Raw genomic sequence first — 8,093 nt, 5'->3', positions numbered from 1 at the left:
ACATTGGAGTATTTCCTATGCCAACAGATTACTTTACTTTAATTGGCTATGACAGAATATTTGTTCCACTAGCCGAACGTAGAATAGCGTTCCAAGCGCCTCGATCTTCTGCGTTCGTTCTAAAATCTCTGACACCAAGTTTCGAGGTGTCTCCCACCACTTGATCTTTCCATCGGGCTTTTGGTCCTCCCGGTTTGCGTGTTTACCTTCAAAAGGCTTCTTTGCTGGAGCTTCTTCATCTATTCTGACAACATGACCTAGCCAACGCAGCCGTTGTATTTTGATGATGCGTGTAACTATGCTACCGTCGTCATACAGTTCATACGAAGAATCTTTCTCTCAAATACTCCAAGCACTGCCTCATCTTCTTTCACAAGTACCCATGCTTCAGAACCATATAACAGCACGGGTAGTATCAGTGTCTTGTAAAGTGTACTCTTCGTCTGTAGAGAGGTGGCCTTGTTTCTAAACTGCTTACTTAGTCCAAAGTAGCATCTGTTTGCTAGTATTATTCTTCGCTTTATCTCAAAACTGGTGTCATTCGTTTCGGTTACGGTGGTGCCGAGGTAGATAAAGTTACTGACTGTCTCAAAGTTGTGGTGCCCAACATTCTCCATTTTCTTTATCTGCTCGGTTGTGCAAGGCTTTTTGGGGGTTGAAACCATCCATTTCGTCTTATCTCCATTTACTGCCAGACCCATTTTCACTGACTCTCTTTCGATGCTTTCAAAGGCTGCAGTTACAACTTCCGGTGACCGCCCTTTGATATCGATGTCATCGGCATCGGCGAGTAGCATGTGTTCTCTTGTGATTAGTGTGGCATATCTATTGACATCTGAATCTCGTATAATCTTCTCCAGCAGGATAATAAAGAGATCACACGATAGCCTGTCTCCTTGTCTGAAACCTCGTTTGGTATTAAATGGTTCGGAGAGATTCTTTACTATTCTTACTGAGGAACGCGTATCAGCGTAAGTGTCATCCTGCAGAGTCTTATTAATTTTGCAGGGATACCAAACTCAGATATGGCTTGAAATACCTTTGAACGTTAAGGAGTATCGAAGACGGCTTTGTTGTCAACAAAGAGATGGTAGGTGTTGATTTGTCCTTCTGGGGTCTTTTCCAGGATTTGGCGCAGTGTGAATATCTGGTCTAGGGTGGATTTACCAGGTCTAAAGCCGCATTGATAGGGCCCAATTATCTCATTAACTTTAGGTTTTAGTCTTTCACACAGCACGCTCGAGAGTATCTTGTATGTGATGGGGAGTAGACTTATTCCTCTGTAGTTGGCATATTCCGTCTTGCCTCCTTTCTTGTGTGCGGGACATAGTATGCTGAGGTTCCAATCATCGGGTATGTGTTATTCTAGCCCGATTGCGCAGATAAGCTGGTGAATACGCTTTATCAGCGTGTCGCCTCCGGTCTTAAATAGTTCAGCGGGTAACCCGTCGGCTCCTGCTGCCTTGTTGTTCTTTAGTCGGGTCACTGCTAGAGTTAACATAGAGCTTTGAAATTTTGCATAGAGCTACATTTGAATGAAATATAGAAAAAAGTGCAGTATGATCCAAATCGGTCTACAACCTGATATAGCTCCCATAAAAACCCAGCTCCTTGAGCCTCCAGAGAACGCATTTATTATCGGTGTATGACCTGATATGGCCCATATATCCCATAAAAATCAGTCTCTTGTTTTGAGTTCTTAAGCCTAAAGATGGCGTTTACTTTAATGTACGACTTTAACTAAAGTTGGCTTGAGGTTTCCGGATTTCCGGCATTTTTGGATTTTGGTTTATTCAGGAGACTATAGTAAAATTTTCTGGCGGACATTTTTGTACAATATTTTGATATGCCAGAATCCCATTTTAAAGGAGTTTTTGAGCCTCTTCTAAAAAAGAGACCGATAAAGGTATGTTTTCAGAATATTCCGAAATATACAAATGTTGCAAGTTCAGGCAGATTCATGACACTTCACTTCAAAAATTGCAAAATTGCTCATGAACACTCCATTGAGGAACAGGGGCAAGATTCCCACACAACAATGATTGTTGACCGATTCAAATTTTAGCTCGATGATAGAAAGCCTCCTTTTTATAGACGAGTTCGAATCCGACCATCTCATAGCAGCCGGTTGTACGTACCGGATTGGCCCGGTGGAGTCTTTCATCGGCAAGGGCTGCCGCCTCAGTGTACAACACACTGCTACAACAACAACTTCTATATGGAGAAGTGGACAAATGTCGTCAGCATTTTGAGAACACAACTACCGCGTAAAATTTGTCTCGCCAGAGTTCAAACCCACGCACTCAGCATCAAAGGCGGACATGCCAACTTAAACGGTGGCCTCCTTATGAGTTAAAGCGGGCAACAAGCCGATTACCGGCTTAAAGGCATGGGGCGGGTTAAAACCATTTTTGCCATCTAATCTAAAAAAGGTTCGGAATCTGATTACCGAGTGTATTCTCGGCTATGTGCAATGGCCATAGCGCCTATAGTTGCTACTCACAACTCTCACAGAAGTGTGATATAGCAATCCGTAATGGTCTGGGTTTTGTTAAACTATTTCTTCATAGGCTTAATGTCAAGTTTTATGCTGCGTTGACAAACATTTTCAACACACGCACACGGTTACTGCAAAGCATTGAAACGTTTAGGCCATAGATACGCAAGCAAACAGGCTAACGTTACGTTTACAAGTGTGAGAGTTGTTTATAGTTTTTGTCGCACATATTCGCATTTTAATGCATGTTTGGCAAAGGACTTAATGGCGATGTTGATTGCAGTCAAAAATTATGTCACCCATCATCTAAAAACGGAAAAACTAAAAAAAAAGAAAACATATGCGGTTGATATAATTTCAGATTACATTCGTCATAAAACAATTTAATTTTTAAATACAACATTGTTGCTACATTTTGATGCACGTTGTGATTGTAATTGCAACATTGCAGCATCTGCATGAGCAACATTTACATGCGGTATGGTCATATAATGGACATATAAGGATGCAATTATTAATGCCCATTTTGGTTGAGGATTTTTGGCTTGAGTCCAAGTGTATTCCCACACTTTTACAGTGGCAGCAGATGGATTCATTCGATCCAATTCGGTAGCCAAAAGACCCTTTTTATGTGACAATCATGGACCACTTGCATTATGTGAAACATCATGGTTTGCTTATGCTACCAAAGTATATGTCATGTATTTTGTGAACATGGTAACAATGTGGCAGCAACAGTTGCTTGTCATCGTTTTTTTTTTCTTGTCTTCTTTGAACGATGTTTAATCATTTTTGCAGGCAGAAAAAAAGAGTAGTAAAAATGAATAAAAGCATAGACATGCTGGTATGATTTAAACTGTAACACCATTGCACTTGAAGAAAAAGTTTTGTGGCCAGACCAAATACCACGTCAACTTCATAGAGCTGCTCTATGTGCTGGCCGTTTATCTAACTGTTGTAGTCTGAAATATTCAGCCATGCTTTGAAGATATGGGAAAAAATTGGGCTGCCCAAAAAGTAATTGCGGATTTTTTAAAAGAAAGTAAATGCATTTTTAATAAAACTTAGAATGAACTTTAATCAAATATACTTTTTTTACACTTTTTTTCTAAAGCAAGGCAAAAGTAACTGCTGATAACTGACAGAAGAAAGAATGCAATTACAGAGTCACAAGCTGTGAAAAAATTTGTCAACGCCGACTATATGAAAAATGCGCAATTACTTTTTGGGTAACCCAATAGCTAAGACTTCTTTCTTTTTATGCCCTCCACCATAGGATGGGGGGTATACTAATTTCGTCATTCTGTTTGCAACTACTCGAAATATTCGTCTGATCGTCGTGACATTTTATGTCGATCTAGCCATGTCCGTCCGTCTGTCCGTCCGATCGAAAGCACGCTAACTTTCGAAGGAGTAAAGCTAGCTTTTTGAAATTTTGCACAAATACTTCTTATTAGTGTAGGTCGATTTAGATTGTAAATGGGCCAAATCGGTCCATTTTTTGATATATATGCCATATAAACCGATCTGGTATCTTGACTTCTTAAGCCTCTAGAGGGCGCAATTCTCATCCGATTTGGAAGAAATTTTGCACGTGGTGTTTTGGTATCACTTCCAACAACTACGTTAAATATGGTTCAAATCAGTCCATTTTTTGATATAGCTGCCATATAAACCTATCTGGGATCTTGACTTCTTGAGCCTCTAGAGGGCGCAATTCTCATCCGATTTGACTGAAATTTTGCACGTGGTGTTTTGGTATCACTTCCAACAACTGCGCTTAATTTGGTTCAAATCGGTTTATATTTTGACATAGGTGCCATATACACCGATCTGGGATCTTGACTTCTTGAGCCTCTTGAGGGCGCAATTCTCATCCGATTTGGCAGAAATTTTTAACAACGGCTTCCCTCATGACCTTCAACATGCTTGTCTAATATGGTCTAAATCGATCAATAGCTTGATACAGCTCCCATATAAACATATCTCCCGATTTTGCTTCTTGAGCCCCTACAAGGCGCAATTCTTATTTGAGTGAACTGAAATATTACACAATGACTTCTACAATGTTCAGCATTCGTTTAAGGTCCGAATCGGACTATATATTAATATAGCTCCAATCATATAACATTTCTTATTCTATATTCTTTGTTTGCCTAAAAAGAGATACCGCGCATACAACTCGAGAAATGCGATCCATGGTGGAGGGTATATAAGATTCGGCCCGGCCGAACTTAGCACGCTCTTACTTATTTTTTCCCATTCTTCGTAGAGAACCATTAGATTTCCCCTCAGTATTACTTAATATGATACTTTGATGGAGGCTACCATAGGTGGCGCAGCATTTAAAGCACTGTCTTTGATGATGAAAGTATCAGATAAATTTTCATCGGTGATTTTCTCCTTACTAATGATGACGACTTTCAAGTGGTGTCGTTCGATGGCACTCTATTCGAACTCCGCTATAAAAAGGATGGCCCTTGTCATTGAGCCTGATCTTGAACCGGACAGCAATTTTTGAAAAAAAGAAGTGTCCCTGCAGTTTCTCAAAGGAATGTTGATGGGTAAATTTGCATTGCATTGCTATGCTAACTACTTAATTTCCCATGAACCTTCCACTAAGGAAAAGGAGATAATTCTCTCATATCAATTTGGGCAGTCCGCTTAAAGTTTGAGCTCAATGATAGGGGACCCTCTTTTTATGCCTAATCCGAACGGCGAGCCGCATAGCGACACCTCTCACCAACGTAGCCAGCATTAGGATACCTCTCAAATGTAGCCAGCTTTAGTAAGGGGTTAACCACTGCTGAACATTTTTCTGATGTTCACGTTGGGATTTGAACCCAGGCCTTCGGCGTTACCTCTGCGCCATGGTGGCCTGCATTACTATACAGGGCTGCAAAAGTCGTCATCATTAATGAGAGCATTATCGTCACTAAGCAATTGTTCTTATTTTCTTGTCAACTTAACCTATCTACAAGATTTACTTTCAAAACCGAGATGTGCGCTTTTTAAGTCCAGACCGATTGTTTCTTTCAGTGCATTTTCTATTTTTCCGTCACCTTTATTTAGCTTTATGCTTTTGGTGATTTTATTTTTTGTTATGAGATTTTTTTTCGCTTTTGTTTAAAACACAAAACCATCAAACAACGACCAGATGTTTTCGTATATGGGTAACCGGGTAATTGTGTGGGCCATAAAAGAAACACGTAGGCAATACTTGGTAAGGAAAACCTCTTCATGCTAATGCTGGCAAACATCACAGAAACCAAAAAAAAAAATCACCAACGACCAACAACATGCCTGAGCACCTAAAACATGCCACTTAACCACAAGAAAAATACTCTATTAAAGAAAATTACACAAACCAAAAAAAAAACCAAAAAAACAAAGAAAAACGATGCCTGTACATTGCACCTGCTAGCCAAAGATAGACGGACTGACATGCAGACAGCGAGTAGTAGCATATAATCAGTCCATGGACCGATACGTCGCAAACTTAACAGCAAACAAACTGACTGACTTACTGACTGTTATTAAGGATGTTAAACTGTTTGACTTTTTGAGCTGGAAACAATCCACTTTGCTGAGCAGCTACTTGTTTTTGACCCAAAACTAACCCACAGATAGTGGGCAAGAAGTATCCTATAGCAACTTAAAATAAGTTTTGGTTGGAAGCTGCTGCTGCTGCTGCTGTCAGATACAATAAGGTATAGACAGTTTGAAGCCTGAAAGCACTTGAAAAGAATTTGATATGGAATTTATATAAAAGTTTATGAGGTAAAGAAAACGAAAAGTAATGCAAATTCGCCTTAAATCTTAACCCAACGAAAAAGAGTGATAAGGATAATATGAGACTGTTTAAAAAAGCGCTTGCTGTGAGCCTAGAAGTTGAAATCGGGCGATATATTGGGTTGCCCAAAAAGTAATTGCGGATTTTTTAAAAGAAAGTAAATGCATTTTTAATAAAACTTAGAATGAACTTTAATCAAATATACTTTTTTACACTTTCTTTCTAAAGCAAGCTAAAAGTAACAGCTGATAACTGACAGAAGAAAGAATGCAATTACAGAGTCACAAGCTGTGAAAAAATTTTTCAACGCCGACTATATGAAAAATCCGCAATTACTTTTTGGGCAACCCAATATATATATATGAGAGCTATATCTAAATTTGAGCCGATTTTCATGATATTCACAAGTAATGTCGAGAGTCAAGAGAAAATCCTTCCTTCCAAATTTTGAGAGAATCGCTTAACAAACGACCACTTTATTGCAAAATTACTGCAAATCGGATGAACATATATATGGGACCTATATCTAAATCTGAACCGATTTCGAGCAAAATCTACACACAATGAGGAAGTCGTAAAGTAAAGCGTTTTACGAAATTTTGGGAAGGTTGGTTGATAAATTGTGCTTACAGTGGATCTGGGAGTTAAAATAGGGGTGATATATATGTATGGGAGCTTTATCTAAATCTGAACCGATTTCTATAAAATTCATCAGCAATGTCGAGAGTCATAAGAAAATCCTTCCTTCGAGAGAATCGGTTAACAAACGACCATTTTATTGCATTATTACTGCAAATCGGATGAACATATATATGGGAGCTATATCTAAATCTGAACCGATTTTTTCCAATTTCAATAGGCTTCGTCTCTAGGCCTGTACCAAATTTGAAGACGATCGGATGAAAATTGCGACCCGTAGTTTGTACACAAATTAATATGGACAGAGGGACAGATAGACGGACATAGCTAAATCTACTCAGAAAGTGATTCTGAGTCGATCGGTATACTTATCAATGGATCTATCTCCCTTCCTTCTTGGTGTTACAGGGTATTATACTAAGTTATAATAGCCTGTACCACAGTAGTGGTGTAGGGTATAAGCCACATGGTTGTATTCAGATCAAGAAGTAAGGAACCAAATCGATAACGTTGTGATAAATGGAAGGCGTTTTAGATGAACGATCGATCAGAGGAGCGAACACACATTCGGATCATTACCTTGTTGCAAAGGTTCACACCCATGTGAGCGTGAAGAGAAAAGTAGGATCTGACACTGCACGGAAGCTGGACATTAAAAAGGTGCAAACATTGGACATTAAACAGATGGCAACGGCATACTCCTTTCGACAGACCCAATTGCTTGATGAAAGCACTCCTTGTTCCGATGTACTCCTTCCTTGTACCATTGAATATGCCTCGAAATCAGCACTTGAGTACCAGAAGCCTCCCTCAAGAAGCTTTTGATAGGTCCAATAGTGTTAAAGTACTACTGAAGGCATACAGAGAAACCCTGCCATCAGTAGCAGGTTACGGAAGGAAAGGAGAGAGGAGAAACTTCTATTCCGCAGAAAAAAATGGAAAGATGTAAGTGTGAACGAATTGAAAGATAAAAGTGTGACATCGTATAATAAATGCGCCTTTTATGGGCCTAAAACATTAAATCGAGAGATCGGTCTATATAACAGCTATATTCAAATCTGGACCCATCTGAGTGATATTGAAGAAGGTTGTCGAAGAGCCTAACACAACTCACTGTCCCACATTGCGGCGACATCGGACAGTAAATGCGCTTTTTATGGCCCC

This window comes from Stomoxys calcitrans, chromosome 1, assembly GCF_963082655.1.
Source record: "Stomoxys calcitrans chromosome 1, idStoCalc2.1, whole genome shotgun sequence".
Classification (NCBI taxonomy): domain Eukaryota; kingdom Metazoa; phylum Arthropoda; class Insecta; order Diptera; family Muscidae; genus Stomoxys; species Stomoxys calcitrans.
The sequence above is the reverse complement of the archived record's forward strand: the minus strand, read 5'-3'. Positions refer to the sequence as shown.